Source organism: Macrobrachium rosenbergii, chromosome 24, assembly GCF_040412425.1.
Source record: "Macrobrachium rosenbergii isolate ZJJX-2024 chromosome 24, ASM4041242v1, whole genome shotgun sequence".
Taxonomy (NCBI): Eukaryota; Metazoa; Arthropoda; class Malacostraca; order Decapoda; family Palaemonidae; genus Macrobrachium; species Macrobrachium rosenbergii.
In genome coordinates, this window is record NC_089764.1 from 37,260,716 (window position 1) to 37,282,601 (window position 21,886).

Genomic DNA, 21,886 nt, shown 5'->3' on the forward strand with positions numbered 1-21,886 from the left:
AACGAAGAAGAAATTGAAGAGCCTATGAACGCCGGTCGCGGGAAACGAACCCGCATTACCATATTCACAAGAAGGTCACGCTGCCGACCTGACCACGAGATTCTACATATATATATATATATATATATATAAAACAATGACACAGGTCGCACAAGCAATATGGGTATACAAACTCATCAAAAAAGATACATCCAGGCACTTAGGTGTACAACATACATGAAAAAATGTGCAAGCATCCGCAGCAAATAAACAGATACAGATCCCTGCCGACAGGCAAGGAGCCAAAAGGAAACGTCTGTGCTCTCACTAAACTGCGGGGAACGGGGAAGGCAAATAACATCACTGCCTTCCGTAAAACTATATGGGTCAATGTGAACGAGAACCTAAAAGTACGTGAAATTACAGATACTACTTTATAATATTTAACAATAATGTATACCGTCAAAAATGATGGTAATATAAGTGAGGGTTGAGACGGTGAGGCTAGTCCATAGCGACACACCATCGATAAGCCCAGACCAAGCTACCTTTATTTGGCGTCCAGTACTTGACAGCGGTTAGTGGCGAAAGAGGTTGGCACGGATTGACTTAACCAATGAAAATTCGGCTGCAATGTCAACCACTGGGTGCTTCCAGATATTCGGCGCTTTATGAAAAGAGGATGTCGGAATGGTTGGACAGCACGATTCAAGTTAGTCCGGAATGGACGATAGCAAGCCTAAGTCACTACCCGTAAACTGTTACTGTTACACACTCAAATATATATATGGGTATACACTGCGTTTAATGTTATTATAATTATTATTATTATTGCTAGTTCCTCGTTGGGAGAGTCGGTAGAGTTCTCGGCCAGCACACTGCTAGGCCTGAGTTCGAGTCTCGGGCCGGCCAATGAAGAATTAGAAGAGTTTATTTCTGGTGACAGAAATTCATTTCTCGGTATAATGTGGTTCGGATTCCACAATAAGCTGTAAGTCCCGTCGCTAGGTAACCAGTTGGTTCTTAGCCACGTAAAAATAAATCTAATCCTTCGGGCCAGCCCTAGGAGATATACTTAACAGCTTTTCAGTGGTCATTTTAAACTAAGATATACTTAACTTTTTTAATATGAACTTCATTTTAGCAAAGGCAACTTGGCACCCTTACCTAGCCCAAGCACCCTTACCTAGCCCAAGCACCCTTACCTAGCCCAAGCACCCTTACCTAGCCCAAGCTTGAAAAAAAGAGTAAAAGTAAAATCAAAACTTCAGAGGTCTTAACCCAGAGGAGAACAAGTGACCAGGCCCCTGACAGGGGAAGATGAAAGGAATCATGAGAATGACGACACAGAAATTGCCAAGCACCTGGCTTCGCTGCCGAAAATGCCAATGACACTGGCAGCAGCGTTTTTCACAAGCGTCGCGGCAACTTCTTTACGATATGGAAAGCTGTCTCCAATCAAGGTGGTTCCTCGTTGGGCGAGTCGGTAGAGCTGTCGGCTAGCACTCGCTAGGCCCGAGTTCAAGTCTCCTGCCGGCTAATGAAGAATTAGAGGAATTTATTTCTGGTGATGGAAATTCATTTCTCGCTATAACGTGGATCGGATTCCACAGTAAGCTGTAGGTCCCGTGGCTAGGTAACCAATTGGTTCTTAGCCACGTAAAATACCTCTCTAGGAGAGCTGTTAATCAGCTCCTCAGTGGTCTTCTGGTTAAACTAAGGTATACTTACTCCAATCAAGGTGCAAAATAAGGTCGGAATGTGACGAGCTTCAAGAGATGTTAGACGATTCCCAAGCCTTTATCGTTTGTTACTCCCAATGTCCATTTTCAAACTTCATTCTCATTTGTTAGAATCAGATTTTTACTGCAAAAAGAACCTTCATAAAATGGTTTCCTCACCACTAAATAATAACAAAATCCCCTTAAAGACGAACCATTTCACATTTTTACAAATACTTATCAAAACTTGAAATCCTAAGGGTAAAAATTCTAACCACAGCATTTAAAAAATATTGTAGGGAATAAAGTAATCCGCAAATCGGGCGAAAGGAAAACTAAAGCCATTAACTTATAATGTCCAGAAAAACACTGTTTGGTTGATTTAAAACAACCGTTTTTAAACCAGTGCACTAAACACAAAGTGCAGATCTAATTCTAGTCAATACAATTTCATACAACATCAAATATATAATTTACATGAATTGAGGAAAGGGACAAATAACTACCGTTCCAAGCAGTGATGAGAGAGAGAGAGAGAGAGAGAGAGAGAGAGAGAGAGAGAGAGAGAGAGAGAGAGAGATTCAACACGTTGGTATTAAAATAATTAAAATAGGTACCATCGCAGAATAAGGAGAAAAAACCTAAGAAAGTTATAACTGCATTCAACGTAGAAAATCTTGCCGATTGCCTTTAAAATCAGAAGAATAAATATGCGCTGAGGTTGTAAGACCACAACAGCAAAAAACCTACCACAAATTAAGCATCTCTTCATAAACCCAACTAAAAGCCGCAGCACACACACACACACAAAATAAATCTAGTAAACAACAACATCAACAGCAAAAGTCAAGTTGAAAACGATCAGACGCTCCATCCAGTATCTTCATTTGCGGGCCAAATCTCCCGCGTACCCCAGCGTTGCTGGAAAGAAACCCTCGTAATCACCTCACTTACAGATTCTCAGAGTTAATTACACGAGACGCGCGCGTCGTATAAATCCGGTTAAAGCCTATATTTAGCTCTTTAACCGTTAAGGCTTTCATCAGCTACCACGATGACAAAACGAACGGTCGACACTTTGAAGAGTCTCTCATCACGGGTGAGAAATTTCTCATTCAGCAGAAGAGAAACCTTTCCCTCATTTTTCTGTAGCCTATGAACGCAAACACCTCTCCTTTCCATTCTCCCCTTAAACGTCTCCTCTCGGAATTTCGTCATAAAAAAAGAACTTCCGACAAGACCTCGGGGTCTTGTTACTCGGAATGGCGACTCTCCACTACAGAAGATGAATATTTAGGTGGCACCAGATGAGCAAGTTTGTCAGGGAGGCATTAGGAAATATAATGATGAGGCTCTGAGGAAGGGGTGAGAGACCCTGACAGACAGAAATTTACGTATTCATTTCACACATCACTAGCCTAGATATAAAATAACGAGGGAATAAAATTTCGTTTTAGTATTAAATAAAAGCAAACGTTCAAGAACGAATTATTTTTACATGATTTCCATTTCTCTCAACCGGAATGGCGAGTGGCTCAATCCCACACAATCCTCAATAAAGCTGAAACGTTTATTCTACAATCTGATTGTATGCAGCACGGTAACAGCAGCAGTTTGATGCTGTGAAATTCTGCACATGGAGTTCAACCATGATTCAGCAGTTTGAGGAAGAATGTGGCAGTGACGGCTGTCTCACTTTTCTCAGAAGCCACTCGCGTTCAGGAAAAACGACTTGATGATGATAAGGTGATAAAAATCTAGTCACTAAAATAGGGAAATAAATCCGCGGAATATTAGTAAGAATCTTAACAAAAACGTACAACAAAAAGACTTCCGAGATCACGCTCTCATAATCAGGTTCTCTAAAGATAACTCTGTGAACTTTCAAATAAGATAATTACGCATACGTCAAGTGGATTTGCTTCCCCAGGTAAATAATAATGGTCTTGAAACGTCACGTCATTTTCGAGTATACAGAAAAGAGTTGTTCATAAACTTGGAAATGTAAAGGTCTGTTCTTTTATATCTGAATAACACCACGTTTCGCAAATACAAAAGTATCTTTTTGCATCATTCAAGAAAAAAGTTCCCACTGGAAGCTACGATCCCCTGCCGCAGCAGAAAGTCTTAGATGTGCAGAAGTTGAACCTTTCTGCCAAGAATCTACTGTAGGTCCCCGGCCTGGAATCACGCTTATGATCTTACCTAATACTAAAATTACTTCATCCTTGTCCTATTGAAGCGAATAACTCATACATCCGACTCCGACAGTTTTCTTCCAGCTGCAAATTGATGTTACAATGTAATAAACTTTCTGCTTCAGTAATTACTCTCAGACTCTTTCAATCATACCTGCCACGCACGGCAACATGGCACCCCACGGAGCTGACGCCAGTCACTCAATTTTGATTAGCATAACCTTTAAAAAAGAAAGCTCATACGTCAATGATCTCACGATAGCAGGAATTCATCAAAGAAGAAGATACATATCGACTTTCTGGAATTTATAAAAGATCACTGATATCGCAGAATATATATAAAAAATAAACTAACATGGAAGATATTTTAGGCGTCAGTGACAAGTCTTAACAAAATGGTTAAAGAATATTAAGGGTCTGCCGATGGGCAATATCGCTACAAATTGAAAAGCTTAGAAATTAACGATCGAACATTTATAAAAAAAAAAAAATATATATAAACTTATAAATTAATGATCAAACGCTTATGAAATAATTTAAAACTTATAAATTAACGATCGAACGTTTATAAAAAAATATATATACTTATAAATTAACGATCGAACGTTTATGAAATAATTTAAAACTTACACACTAACGATCGGACGATTAAAAAAAATTGAAAAACTTATGAATTAACGATCGAACGTTTATGAAATAATTTAGAAACTTATACATTAACGATCGGACGATTAAAAAAAATTGAAAAACTTATGAATTAACGATCGGACGATTAAAAAAAATTGAAAAACTTATGAATTAACGATCGGACGATTAAAAAAAATGGAAAAACTTATGAATTAACGATCGAACGTTTATGAAATAATTTAGAAACTTATACATTAACGATCGGACGATTAAAAAAATGGAAAATCTTATAAATTAACGATCGAACCTTTATAAAAAAATGGGAAAAACTTATAACTTAACGATCGAACGTTCATGAAATAATTTAAAAACTTATACATTAAAGATCGGACGATTAAAAAAATGGAAAACTTATAAATTAACAATCGAACGTTTATGAAATAATTTAAAACCCTATACATTAACGATCGGACGATTAAAAAAATGGAAAAACTTATGAATTAACGATCGGACGTTTATGACATAATGTAAACACTTATAAACTAACGACCGAACGTTCATAAACATCATCAAGAGAGCTTATATATTTTATGAGCTATCAATGACGTTATATTTTTGCGCAATCAAACCAGAAACGATTTCTGAACATGATCGAACAGTAAAAATAAAATTATAATGATTATTACTGTAAATACCAAGAGATGAAATTTTATAAAAGAATCAATTATTATATATCGCAGATCTAACGTTTTTCTCAGACCATCCAAAACGACTTCTTGACCGATGACGTGACGTGTATAATGGATGACAATTGCCTACAACTAATACTTTCTGTTAAAGACTTTTAATGTTGTCAAACACGCTAAACATCCGTACGTATAACGATACCAAAACGAATTCGCAACAACGACAGCAGACGTTAAAGGATGAGAAATGACTCGACACAAGATAACACGTACGCAAGTATCTAACACAAATCGCTAATGGAAATCAGCAGACTTCGAAATGGAAACTTCAGAATCCTAAGAAGCAACAGCAAGACTCCTTTTCCTCAGATGAAGGCGATCTGAATAAAAATGATTGTAAAGACGTCAGTGTTAACTGAAAATATCGATCGAGTTCCGACCATCTATTAGGTATACGAGCTATTCACAATTTTTATTTCGATTTGAACGTTTTTAGTATTTAGGCTCGAACTACAAGCGACAACACAGTAGAGCAATTTCCAGCGCATACAGATATAAAAATGAAAATATAAAACGCACGAGTTATTCATGTTTAGATTAAAAAGAAAATTAGCAATATTGTAGAGTGTTCTCTCCAGTGGAGTACGTCTGACAAAGTGGGCTGATCGATAACATAAGTTTTTACAACAACAAACCCACTCTTTAATTCTTTAACACGCTTGATTACCTCAAACATACTTAAAGCGTCATAGAGAGAGAGAGAGAGAGAGAGAGAGAGAGAATTTTCGCATGGGGTAAAATACAGAGCTGCCCCTATCAGTATATACATTAAACATATCATTATACATTTAAATGCGGCACACAATAGTAAACGCACGCACACACATATACAGTATATATATATAATACATATCATTATATATTATATATATATATATATATATATATATATATATATATATAAATTTACATATATATATACATATATATATAAATTTATATATATATATATATATATATATATATATATATATATATATATGCTGTACATATATATGTGTGTGTGTGCACTAATCTCAGGAATCTCAACAGAAATATAAATCATAACATCTAATGACCTATTTAAGGTTACGATACTAGCTAATGTCATCACAAAACTTAAAGCTAAACAAAGACATGGAAATAATGAACATAAAAACACAAGAACACAAAAAAAAACTTATTAGAAAAAAAAAAATAGCGCTTGTGAACAGAGAAAGGAAGAGGTGTGGCCCTCCAAACTCTGTGACAAAAATTAAATGGCTGTTTTGTTGAAAAATGCGTCAGAGCATAAACGAAAGGCTATTGATTTGGATTTGCTGTCCCTTACTGTTGCAATGTCCATTGTTGCACAGGCTGCCCACACTTTGTAGGGGAGAGGGGGAGAGCACTTTGCACTGCTCGGACCAGGTACCAAACTAGGTTTTGGTAACTATTTTTCACCGTCTTTCCTGCCTAAACTTTGGGCTGCAACACTTCAGAAAACTTCAAAATGTCAAAATGACACTTATTTATTCCCTGTTGGAATCAAGATGTTCCACAAGAAAATAGCATGTTCAATTCGTCAAGTTTCACCTGATGGGAAAATTTAAAGAACAATGAGTCTAGTCTGTATCGCGAATGCTGACCGGCTGAAATGCTCGAGTCCATCTGCGCATAAGCTTTTATAGAACTGTAGGGCAGGGCATGGGAGTAGCAACCTTAACACAACAATACTTAGTGAAAACAATAGATTTCTGGAGCCACCTCCTCAGAAGAAAAAGGACGTATGGTGGAACACATTTTATATATATATATATATATATATATATATATATATATATATATATATATATATATATATATATATATATATATATATATATATATATATATATATATATATAAAGACAAAATCCACGAAGGAAAGAGAAACAACGGGGTGCTGCAAGGCCTTTCAACGTTAGTCCTTTACTTAGCAGTCTGGAGAAATATAAAAATAAGTTTTACAAAGGAGGCTCGTATGAATGACAGACGGGTATTGCAAAGGAAAAATATGTATCTGGAATCCAACACAATCAAAGAATTAGCAGACCTGCCAAAACATGGTTAATGTTTAAAAGGTTTTACAAAGGATTAGGTTCAACAGCTCAAAAACAGGGAGAAGACAATTAAAAGATTATACAAAGAAGGTGACTGACCACTGACCACCAACAAATGTTTTAAAAAGCACAACTCAGTAATTCACATTCCTGGCACACAAAAAAATTTTTATAAGGTGAACATTTTTAACAAAGAAATATATATTAAACATACAAATACATGGAAAATACATATAAGATGACTAATTTTTAATTAAGTCAGTGATTTTATCTTTTAGGTCATTCTTGAACATTTTGCTTCTACAGGGGCCCAAATAATACATGCCAGGGCTAAGATTAGTATTACAACTGGAAGTGAGCTGTATAATAATGGATTCTAAAAGATTTCTTGAAGAGAAATCATTTGATCTGGCAATCACTGACCTTTCAGTCCAATTTATCATGTGAGAGTTTTCATTTAAATGAATGAGTATGGCACTGGATGTTTGTCCAGTTTTGACAGAGTACTTATGCTGCTTAATCAGTACATCTAAATCCTTGCTGGACTGGCTGATATAAGAAGAGGGGCAGTCCATACATGGAATTTTATATATTACATTGTTTTCCTTAGGGCTATTTTTTATTAACATTCCTCTAAGTGCATTATTATAAGAAAAAACAAGGTTAACATTAAAAGATTTTAACAATGTTTTTATGTTTTCAAAACCACTAAAATAATGCAAGCTAAGAATGTTCTTAGGGGTTTCTTGCTCCATGTTACTTTCACTATAAAACTTTTCGTGGGCTTTGTTATAACAAATATCTAGTATATGTGAAGGATAACATAAATCTGTCCCAATTTTTCTTATGCATTCGATTTCTTGATCCAAATACTGGGGACTGACAATGCGCAAGGCTCTTAAAAACATAGAAGAAAAAATGGATATTTTGATGTTTATGTGATGGCCTGAATAAAAATGGACATAAGTTGTTGGTTGGTTTCCTGTGAATATTGAATTTGCATTGAAATGGTTCTCTAAGTATTAAAACACCTAAGAAAGGGAAGCAATTGTCTTTTTCTAATTCTAAAGTAAACTTGATGGGTGGTACCTGGTTTTTCAAATTAGAGAGTAAATCATTTACATCAATACCAGCAAGCAAAACAGCTGAAATATCGTCAACATATCTATACCACTTTAAAGGAGTATAAATGATATTAGGTAAATATTTTTCAAAGAATTCCATATACAAGATGAGAGTAGTGGGGGTAAGGGTTGCCCATTGCCATACAAAATATTTATTGGTAAAAATATTTATTGGTAAAATTCGCCATTGGATATAATATTGCGTACAAGAAAGGAAGTGGCTAATTCATATAGGTTTTCGGGATCTGGGAGCAAAGAGGAATAAGCCATTTTAGTCTTACTGATGAGTTGTGCAGTGTATGTGGAGTCATAAGGACTGAAATAGTGAGAAATATGATTTACGAAGCATCCGTAATAAATTTAATATTGGTGAAAAGATGGATCTGTATCTATAGACGGTTTGAGTGAATGGAGAGATGATAAAATTTAGGCTTCTAAGCCGCAGTACTGCGTCACTTTCGGCCATTCAGCGCTGACACAGTAAAGTTACGTAGACCTTAGTTTAACCAGACCACTGAGCTGATTAACAGCTCTCCTAGAGAGGGCTGGCCTGAAGGATTACACTTATTTTACGTGGCTAAGAACCAATTTGTTACCTAGCAACAGGACCTACAGCTTATTGTCGAATCCGAACCACATTATAGCGAGAAATGAATTTCTATCACCAGAAATACATTCCTCCAATTCTTCACTGGCTGGCCGGAGAACTCGAACTCGGGCCTAGCAGAGTGCTAGCCGACAACTCTACCGACTCATCCAACGACAGAGTAAAGAGATAGCGGGAATAGCTGGAGAACAGACAGGGATCCAGGAATATATATATATATATATATATATATATATATATATATATATATATATATATATATATATATATATATATATATATATATATATATATATATATATATCCTCACGCAAACAAACCCTCATATGCTCGTAGTATCTCAAAGGAATTTTAGTTATGCCTAAGTAATAAAAAAATTTACTTAAGTAAAAATTTTAGTTATGCCGAATTAAGACAACTGATCCACTGAAGGACTTCGTTCCTTATGCCAGAGCCACTCTTGTCTTATAATTATTGCCCATCAAAGTCAAACGTCCCTCGTGCCAACACCGACAAAAAGATAAACCACTTTCATTGCCCCTCTAAGTCAAACGTCCCTCGTGCCAGTACCGATGAAAAGATAAGTCACTTTTTCATGTGATAAAGGAATGTTAATTGTGACCGGAATACACAACATGGAACAGGTAGCTTTAAAGTGCCTGGTTCATACCAGGAAAAATTATGTATACCTTAGTTTCACCAGACCACTGAGGAGCTGATTAACAGCTCTCCTAGGGCTGGCCCGAAGGATTACACTTATTTTACGTGGCTAAGAACCAATTGGTTACCTAGCAACGGGACCTACAGCTTATTGCGAAATCCGAACCACATTATAGCGAGAAGTGAATTTCTATCACCGGAAATAAATTCCTCTAACTCTTCATCAGCCGGCCGGGGAATTGAACTCCGGCCCATCGAGTGACAGTCCGCAGCTCTACCGACTCACCCAACGAAGAGCTTTCATATCAGGAAAGGCGGATTTCAACTTTGCATTAGCAAATGCAAAAACCAGATGCAAAGTCTCGTCGTCCAAGTCCAGGAAGTGGCGAATTTTGATGTGGCCCACTTACCTGTTGTCACATACAGACTCATCCCGTTCGGCGCTACTTATTATTGACGGAAACATGAAGGAAAGAAGAAAAATGAAAAAGTATGGCACTCGACATTTAATGGAAGCGACAAATACTTTGTAATACAGACGATTTAAATGACCGTTTTTTAGTATCAGCGAGTAGAGATGCAAATGTGGCTAGATTTTAAAAATCACAGAATGGGTCGAAAAAGGAATTTCGGTCTCAAGAGATGACTGAAAAAAAATTTTTTTTTTTTTTTTTTTTTGGTGTGCTGGTTTTCTCATCAAACATCAGCTTGGAACAAGCGCCACCCACGTCACAAAAAGGCAACTGGGAATTACTTGACCTGAGATCTGAGATGATGAACTTTCCATAACAAACAGCCCGGAATCAAATAAGCTGTTCATTGCAGTCTTGCTTGAAAAATACATAGGCAAGGTAATAGTGGACGAAACACAGAGGCTGGACTCCAAACCTCTCAATAAATCGGCCTCGTTTTAAATAGCTTCTGCGGCCTTGCATTTGGTCAGTACTCAACAGGGGTGAAGGCCCAGATACAATACGGGCTTCTCTTCACTCGAATTTTCAGTTCCGTTCTCTCAACAACCTTTTTACTTTTTCAAATTTAGCCTGCTTCTTCGTTTCTATTTGCCAACTTCTTTTTTATGAGGCAGCAGTCTCTCTCTCTCTCTCTCTCTCTCTCTCTCTCTCTCTCTCTCTCTCTCTCTCTCTCTCTCTCTTGCTAATAAAAAAACCTGAGATAGAGCCATCAACTCGGATATCGCTTAGCAGAGTAGTCTCGCAAAGGAATACAGGACTGAGTCTCTCTCTCTCTCTCTCTCTCTCTCTCTCTCTCTCTCTCTCTCTCTCTCTCTCTCTCTCTCTCTCTCTCTCTTCATCTATATGCAGGAATGTGGTTTTCTATCGAGTCGGCTGGTGAACGCTAAAATCTACAGAAGGGCTCCCCCCCCCTCCCCCTCCCCACCAACAGCGACCCAACACCACGAGGCGCAGTCGTTATTTTGTTTCTTTCGTTTTAAAAAAATCTACGGTGATATAAAAACTCTCATAAATTCACAACAATCTAGAGGGTGTGGACATTGCTCACTCCAAAAAGCGAGGTTGTAGCCAAACAAAATTTTACTTTTGGGGTTCAAAGTGACAATGCAAATGAAATGGACTGGGAAGTTCAACCATTTTGGTCTCTGAGATATATATATATATATATATATATATATATATATATATATATATATATATATATATATATATATATATATATATATATATATATATATCGTAAGACAGCTATCAAAATATATATATATACTATTTATCCAACTGTCTCTTTTATACACGCCCAAGGTCATTCTTTTGAGGTTTCAGTTCTGTTTACTATTTATCCAACGCTCGAAAAGACCGATGACGTCGCGTGTTTGGATGGGTCTCAGGAATGTCTAGATGTCAATTTAGGTTGAAATTTACAGAAGCGCACATCTTTGCGCTAATTATGGCAACAAGACATTGTTTCAGTTATTTCAAAACCTGAAATGATTTTTTTGTAGCCAATCTATAGTCAGTCACAATGCAAAGTTGAAACTGAGTAAGGCTTTGGTCTCGCCAAGAGTCAGGAGGTGTGCCCCTGGGCAAGGTTTTATTTTAGCCTTGGGAGATAAGCCATCATGCCCATCAATACTGATATATAAATTACCTAAAGTTTCTGATAGCTACGATGAAGTCAGAGTACCGTCGGCCCTCGCATAAAAAGGCACCTGTAAAATTATTTGAAAATTTACTGATTTATGAAAATTAGCCTGTACAGTGGTTAGACGGCAAGACTGAAGAAAGGAGGCATAAAGGTAAGGTAAGGTAAGGTAAATAAATGACTAACAAGTGAATACATCTACGGGGAAAAAAGGGCACCTTTAGTAATGTCTACAGTGCACCACCTGAGGTGAACAGACGCCACTACCACGCAACGGGGGGATTATCAGAAGATTAAAAATATTCATACTTACTAATTTAAAGCACTTTATTAAGAACAATTAGAAACTTATCAAATTTTTTTCACTGCAAAATATGACGAATAATTACAAAGTGGAAGCAAAAATGAAAAGCCGTTGACTGCGGTCACGAGAGAGAGAGAGAGAGAGAGAGAGAGAGAGAGAGAGAGAGAGAGAGAGAGAGAGAGAGAGAGAGAGAGAGAGAGAGACTGAATTATTGCAAGAACACACAGTAAGCAACGCACGACGCATCTACTGACAACAAGAAAATGAACATTGCAATAAGCGACGCCTGTGGTCGCCTTATTATCGTTCCAACTATTGTATAATTATCTCGCCGTTAGAAGTTACATAAAGGCTGGAAATCCACTCACTAGATTTTAACCAGTTTCCCTCCATTCTCGCATTGTTTTTAATCTCGAAGAGCAAAATGTCTGTACTTTTAATCAGACAACCCATTAAGCCATCTTGACTTATCAACTTATAATAAAAGATATACATGTACGAGTATATAGGTGCGTGTATAAATAACTATAAATATATATATATATATATATATATATATATATATATATATATATATATATATATATATATATATATATATATATATATATATATATATATATATATATATATATATATATATATATATATATATATATATATATATATATATATGATTGCTAGACAAACAGACAGATATAAATGCATACAAACAAAACATAACGTAAAAGCTGAGGTGCAAGTCCTTAGTTCACGAACGTTAAAAAAAAATACCTCTGATGATATTTTCCAAAGTCGACCACACCTTGAAAAATAACACTCGCAACTTAAAAGTGTCATAAATCATTTAGCAGCCGACGCTAAGTAAATCAATTCTACACCGCTTAACTTACCCTGTTATTCTTATTTTGAAACATGGACTTCGAGCAGGGGACTAGTCAAGAATAAAAATGAGAAGCTCACCAGTACCGCACAAAGGTTGAGCTGACAATATTTACGATAAGTCAATCCACACGTGTATGTGAGTACGTATGTCAGCTACACACACACACACACACACACACACACACACACACACACACACACACACACACACACACACACACACATATATATATATATATATATATATATATATATATATATATATATATATATATATATATATATAATTTCCTACATGGGATGTGAAGCAAAGGGCCTCTGTGAAACTCTGCCATTCATGTCTCTCCTGTGCTTTATCTTCCACAGATCTCCACTCACCTCCAGCCTCCCTGCCCACAGTTGTCATCCAAGTATGTCTTGGTCTTTCTAACTCTTCTGGTGGCCACGGCAGCCCAGCTGATCCCATCATGCACTCACTAGGATGGTATGAAGGGCGTAGGTCACTGTACGCCTAGGTCAATTTGAAAAGAGGCCAGTTTGTACCCAGTTCGACTCATACCAGATGGTATTGTTAATTAGCGTGGCAGTGTGAAATACCCATTAAGAAGCTTGTGAAAAAGTTAAGTATATCTTAGTTTTACCAAACCACTGAGCTGATTAACAGCTCTCCTAGGGCTGGCCCGAAGGATTAGACTTACTTTACGTGGCTAAGAACCAGTTGGTTACTTAGCAACGGGACCTACAGCTTCTTATGGAATCCGAACCACATCCGAACCACATTATAGCGAGAAATGAATTTCTATCACCAGAAATAAATTCCTCTAACTCTTCATCAGCCGGCTGGGGAATCGAACTCCGGCCCAGCGAGTGCCAGTCCGCAGCTCTACCGACTCACCCAACGAAGAGCTTGAAGCTTGTGAAAGAAAACAATAATGATATACACTATAATAACGTAAATTCTCTTGAAATTTTCGAAATAGCTAAAATACATTGATAAACTGTAATTATTTTTAGCAAATCGACGATGTGGAAATTGTTTCGAAACAATCTCTCCCTCTAACGTTTTCCAACATTTTCAGAAAATATGGGAAAAAACTGCTATTTCTGAACGGCGGGGGGGGGGGGCGAAACTGTTCAAATAAAATGTTTAAAATGAAAGAATGGATTAGAGTATTTCAGTTTCGTTGGTTATGTTGAAAAAGCTAAGTATACCTCAGTTTAACCAGACCACTGAGCAGCTGATTAACAGCTCTCCTAGAGAGAGCTGAACTCTGGCCTAGCAGAGTGCTAGCCGAGAACTCTACCGACTCGTCCAACGAGGAACTGGTTATGTTGAAAGAACATATACTTCGGAAACACTTAAGAGGAAGTGGACGACCTGTGGAGGACCGGGACATCGCTGGATAGATGAGATGAAAGGGCTAAGGGCGTGTGGGGCCTTCAATGCGATGTCGGTGCGCCTTCTGAGTTGTGCTTTGAAACGGCAATTCTCAGCACAGGGGGCTTCACCCACGATTTCTTTTCTTGGGGGGAGACAACACCCCTGATAGGGAATACTAAATTACTTAATGCTGGGAAAAGATTGTATTTATTTGAGTGTGGATAGAGAAATGCATATATATATATATATATATATATATATATATATATATATATATATATATATATATATATATGTGTATATATATATATATATATATATATATATATACCTACGTGTATGTAATTTATACGTATATACATATACATACATACATACATACATACATACATACATACATATACATATGTGTGTGGTGTCTACAGGTTCAGCTGCATTCCAGGAAACACGCCTCAACAGTATACCGACGCCATTACAAAAAAAGAGCAAACTCTCTAACGACTCAAAAGTCACCCGAAATATCATGCCAGTGAGCTGATCACCCTTCCCACAGCAACTCGACAGGAGCAGGAGAGCTCAACATTCTCGCCACGTCCGACTCTTCAAAAGCACTGCGGCTTTGAGCAGCACCGACAGAGTCTACTTAACGAGAGGAGAGCGGACGACCACAAAATCTAATCCCAGAGGAGATCTGTTCGTCTCGAAGCTCCGCGTGGGATGGGTCAAGCGCCCTGACGTTATCTGACAAAAGATCCTAATTAAATTTCCCTGTTTTTCACACACACGGCGTGCTAATCATCTGACTCTACCTCGGGGTTACCACTGCGAACATCCAGTGCCCGGGATCCCTTTCGGGAAATCATAAAACCGAACGATTCAATCACGGTTCATTTTAGAGACCAGAGGTCCGCCAATCCTTCCTGGAAATCACTGCGGGGTGAAAGCAGGCAGGTGAGCATTGAGCAATTCAAACAATCCTAAGCCTTTTTTTTTTTTTCTTTTAGTGTTAGCGGAGAACTTCATTCAGATTAGCTGTCCATCATGGCTAGAGTAGATGCGCGGTTAGATTAAATATTAGCCCCAGACTTTTCATCCGCTTCCTACCTTAGGAAAATCTAAGGAAAACTGAAGTGTTGCGTATGAAATCCTTCGCGCATTATACTAATAAAAGAGACAGGATTTAGGAAATCAAAATTCATGTTTTGCATGATAAAAGCATGAAGACAACTTTTTAAGTTGGAGTCTTCCAAGATGTGGCTTTTTCCTTTCCACACACACTTCGTCAAAATATTTATGGATGAGCAAATCAAGATGATGACGAACTAAAACACACAGAAGGAGAGCCAGGCATAATATACCTCTTGTACAAACTTGCTTGAGAATAAGGAAGAAGCCATAAAATAAAATAAAAAAAAAGAACCAACAGCAACTCTTAATACAAGCGTCAGATGTTGATATCGTCGGAGTGGCGTAACATCACAACAACGCCTTTTCGTCCTAAGGCTGACCAACTGATTTATGGCGGGTTTCCTTCGTTACTCCGTCACAAACTACCAGTCCTTTGAAGTTCTGGGAGCTCTATACCTGTCACTGATATCGATCTGGAAAACCCTCTGAAGTGGAGGGAGTAGAAATCTCTCTCTGAAGGGGAGAAGGGAATGAAGTTTTCTGCATTTCTAATGGTAATTTTAAGCATGAACGCCATGTACAACGAATATATTCTAAAGCATTTGTTTAAACGCGATATACTTAGTAAAAGATGTGCACTAAGTGAAAATGAATTTACAAGTCACTCACGCCAGTGAGATATTTCTCTTTAGACACAAACACACACACAATTTTCTTATTTTGATGTGTTACTATCATTGTTCAGGGACCGCGAGTCATCGCTTTTCTCAAATATCTTTCAAACTAATTATTTTATCTAAATGGTACCTTGACACAGTGTACAAGACACCTCCCGCTAATTTTTGGTAATATAGTGCATTGCCAAATGGTTTTAGTTAAGGCGTTTCCTCTTGACTTTTAAAGGCAAAGTCGCATGAGACAGCAGGACTAATCTACGCAATCGAACGTCCGCTATCCCCCAGAGACAGGAAGGTGGAGGCAAAGGTGGGGAGGCCGGGAAAATGTTGAGGAGGGATGAGGAGGGACGAGGGGGAGGGACGGGATGAGGATAAAGGGGATGCATAGTTTGGGACGAGATTTGACAATGGGATACCAAAAAAAGGTGGACATTGTGTCAAAGAATGCATGATTTTGGAAGATATCTGAGATAAACAATGCTTGGTCCCAACAAGGATAGTAACACCTCAAAATAAGAAAACTGAGTGATCAAGAGGGCCCCCAAAAGGACGAAGAAACATCTTGAGCTATAAGCAGAGGGGCAGAAGAAGAAGACTGACTATTCAAAGATGGACCCAGCTGCTTGATGGTTAACAACTCGAGGATATGGAGAGAGAGGTTTCTTCAGCAGCTTCCCCCACGATTTCAAAATCGTCGAAGGAAATCAAAGATTTTCACTGTTTAGAACGCACCCTTACGTCAGAAAACTCCTCCTTACTCCAAGTACACCTGATCTGTGGCTAACACCACGATGAGAGTCAACTCGCACTTTCAGGTTGGGCACAGTGTCTTTAAATCTAAAAAGGGATCCAATTGTTCTTGGATTCCTTAGTACGAATTTGGGATGAATATAGCAAAAGCATTTCTTTAAAATTCGCCTTAATGTAGTTAAAATTTTGCCATCATTCACAAAAGGCTGGAAATAAAGTTTAAATATACATCACCCCCTTTTCGTCCTCCTGTTTGTAATACTTATAAGACTTGCTAGGAGTCGACACTTTCCCGTTGGACGAGTCGGTAGAGTTCTCGGCTAGCACTCTGCTAGGCCCGAGTTCGAGTCTCCAGCCGGCCAATGAAGAATTAGAGGATTTATTTCTGGTGATAGAAACTCATGTCTCGGTATAATGTGGTTCGGATTCCACAATAAGCTATAGGTCCCGTTGCTAGGTATCCAATTGGTTCTTAGCCACGTAAAATAAGTGTAATTCTTCGGGCCAGCCCTAGGAGAGCTGTTAATCAGCTCAGTGGTTTGGTTAAACTAAGGTATACTTCAACACTTTCCCAATTATTGTATATATGAGAGAGAGAGAGAGAGAGAGAGAGAGAGAGAGAGAGAGAGAGAGATGGGTGTGCTTGTTTGTATATGAGTGTATAATCAGCTACATGAGTCATATCTTGAGAAAGTTGAAACTTCATCAAACTGTGCATCCAGCGATTGCTTCATTATTCCTGTCAAATCGCCAATGCCTCAAAGGTTAAACGTCTCTGACTTACCTCTTGTTTCATTTCATTTAATGTTTTTTGTAAGAAATCACTTACCCACAATTTAACCTCGACTTCAAAATCTAACTTTTTTTACACAAGCTTAAGTTTTTTTCGGAGTCCTAAAGAACGAATCATTTCATATATTCTGAAAACCAGCGCAATATGATTCGCTAACCACGCTCCAGGAAATTAATGAATGTACACATAACTAGACTACACTTTTTCTTTTTCCTTTTTAACAGAAAGGAACCAACTTCAGGGGAAATGACAGATTAAAACCAGTGATGACATCACTACATGAACTAATAGGTCACAAATTTACGAAGATAAAACCGAACAGGTCACAAATTTGCGAACTGATGATCAAAATCAGTATATTCATTTTCATTACAGTCTTTAACAAATTTCTACCAAATTTAAAAGACTTATTCTGGTTCCTCTTTTAACTTTACCCAGTTCATGCAGCTTTATCAATCAGTACAAGTACTTGGCTTGGATTTTTTGTTCCTGTTAACTTTCTAACTCCACCAACCAGGTTGTGTTTTAGTTCGGTTTGATTTTTAGCAAGATTAAGTAGGGTTATGTTTGGAGTTTACGGAAATCTGACTTCAGGTGGGCCTCGCGACCGGCACCAGGTGATGATTTTTTGGGAGGCAGGAAAAAAGACCGTTACTTTTGCAGAGAGGGGCCTTTGAGGGATCGACTGCTGAATTTTCGTGAAGGTCTGTAATCTCCGTGAAAATCTCTGTCCTTAGAATCTCGTTCAAAAACAATACAAATACCCGAGGATCCGAAACATTAAAATGTTTCAGTCAAAAACTACTAAAAGACAAACTAACTGAATAAAAAATCACCAGAGAGTCAGCGTCTACAAACTGACAATTTGTTCAGACAACAAGCAAACAGGTCATTAACTCTTGCGAGCGGAAATGTAGCGTTCGACACTAGGCGAACGAAGACAGGTCACCACACAATCATTTGTGTTTGCTGACAGATGAATATATATATATACATATAAATCGATATACAAGGCATGAGTATAACATAGTTTAACCAGACCACTGAGCTGATTAACAGCTCTCCTAGGGCTGACTGAAGCTATGGTACATATGACTGAAATGCTGACATTGCAACGCATATGGTAACAAAAAGACACATTTAACACGACAATAATATGAATGGAGATACATGTACGACAGATTCGTGACGTATGCTGCGTTTCCGTGTCCGCAGAGATGCTGAGCTGAGGAGATGAGCGAGCCAGGTGAGATGACGGTGTGTGTGTGGGACCCCACAATGAAAACAGTGAACGCAAATATAATATATTGACCTCCCCGATAATCGAACAGCATAATAAACACACACTTGGTGATATTTCTCCCTCCTCGCAGGAGAACAGATTTAAGGGCTCCTCACGGCTGCGCTAAACACACAGCACTTAATCAATTCACAAGAGCCCAACTACAATCTCAACACATTCCTGACATCGGAGATAAGCCAGTGCTATTGACGTCCCACGGCGATAACGCACGAAAATATGCAAATACGGATGGTTCTCATTAACCCCGCGACTACAAGAAGTAAAATGAAATACTTCAGACACATTTTATGTTTCTGACAAATCCCTCTTCTTCCCTTTTTGCCAAAGTCACTTTACCACCTTTACCTTCTCCACTCGCTTCCTCGTCACACGAGTTGAAAAACCGGTGATAATTAGAACTCTTTTAGTTCAAACGCTTTATACAAGTCATGCCGCCTAATCTCTAAAAAAAAAAAAATAAAGATGCTTTGAGGCGGAAATAGCAGAACGGACTTCAAGGAAATACCGTTGCTTAACGTGTAGGCTATATCTCTAGATGTCTTTCACGTGGAAACCTACACAACTTTTTATGATACATCGAGGAATGACGAAAGGATTTCTCGTCTGCGGTGACTCGTCTTCAAGAGATAGGAATTTCTTTTAACAGACGCACGACCAAGTGGGATTCCCTGCGAATCAACTCTATACATTACACGGCACAAGCACACCTCTATCACACACATAAGATATATACATGTTCATGTCGATTCAAAAACACACATTGTATATATATATATATATATATATATATATATATATATATATATATATATATATATATATATATATATATATATATATATGTGTGTATGTATATATATATATATATATATATATATATATATATATATATATATATATATATATATATATACATATATATATACATATATATATATACATATATATATATATACATATATATATATACATATATATATATACATACATATATATATATATATATATATATATATATATATATAATTTACAAATGACTTATTCTATACTTTCAAATGCTAAACCACAAAATTACAGGCCCTAGGCTCGCATTCACTTTAGCTTCAGAACCACCTACACCCAAAGCGTACATGACAGGTGCATCTAACCTGACCAGGAGCCTTTTGGGCTTGATAAAGGAGTGATAAGTCACTGTCAAACCTGTCAAGTGTACAGTAGGTTCGAATCTTGGCCGGGGTAGATTTGGTCATCTGTTATTCCTAGGGTAAAGTGATTCTCTATCAATGGGTATGGATATATACTAATGATGATATTTTTGGCATTAGGAACTTGCATTAACTATTAATCCCAAAGTACAAATTCCTTAGTTTCCCTCCCAAAGCTAGTTCTTCATGGGAGAGGGAGGGTAGAGCTCTCGGCTAGCACGCTGTTGGCCCAGCGTTTGACCCTCCGACCGGCTAATGAACAATTAGAGGAATTTATTTCTGGTGATAGAAATTCATTTCTCGTCATAATGTGGTTCAGATTCCACAATGAGCTGTAGGTCCCGTTGCCAGGTTAACTAGTTGGTTCTTAGCCACGTAAAATAAATCTAATCCTTCGGGCCAGCCCTAGGAGAGCTGTTAATCGGCTCAGTGGTCTGGTTAAACTAAGATTTACTTAACTTTTCCCTCACAAAGCTGAGTGCTGGCAACTAGCTCCCTTTACCTGATGTAACTGTAACAATGATAAAACCAAGATCAGCTGTTCTGTACACACCAAGATTATGATTATGTGTTGACGCTTGTATACAAGAAGTAAATGTAACAAAAGCAATGAATGCTCCAGTTTCATCTGCCAATTTAAAATCAACCTTTACAAGGTATAGGATAAGGTACGCAGGAAATGCAGAACTGAACCACATTAAACAACTCGTAACCAACATCACTCAAGGATAACTTACACGAAAGCTGCATTCAAGGGAAAACAGAAAATAAATGACCTAAACACCTGAACGCAGACACCACGGATACTAATAACTACAAAACTAATATAGTCTATCACCATGGGGCATTTAGCAGTTGATGTACACTCTAAGAAAAACAACTCTCGGACCCCGTTTCCAACTAATAAGAGCCTAGCCCGACATCACCCCTGATTATGAGAAACATTACTCTGAAGCAGAAAAACTGAACAGTGATAAATGTAGTTCGCTCGTTATTCCTTACCGACATGGACCTCGCTGTAGGGAAAATATTAGGGGGTCAGATGGCAGGACAGAGCGAGAAACGATTCGACATGGGGAAATGAGGCTACAGGAGTTCCATTTGTGAAAGCACACACACATGACGGAGATGGAAGAGGAAAAAAAAAAGCTTTGGATCAGAAGCATACCTTAGTTTAACTTAGTTTAACCAGACCACTGAGCTGATTAACAGCTCTCCTAGAGAGGGCTGGCCCGAAGGATTAGACTTATTTTACGTGGCTGAGAACCATCTGGTTACCTAGCAACGGGACCCACAGCTTAATTGTGGAACCCGAACCACATTATACCGAGAAATGAATTTCTATCACCAGAAATAAATTCCTCTAATTCTTCATTGGCCGGTCGAAGAATCGAACGCGGGGCCAGCAGAGTGCTGGCTGAGAACGATACCGACCCGTCCAGTGAAGAACTCGCAGAACAACAGACACACGCTTGGCGGAATTTCGGTCCCTTTACACCGAAAGGAGCTGGAAGCAATGCTGATGATTAACGGTGATGATGATACAACAATTACCTACGCTGACGTCACTTTCAGAGTCTTAACGGGCATGACTTTCAAAGACTCCGGGAGGTTTTCCTT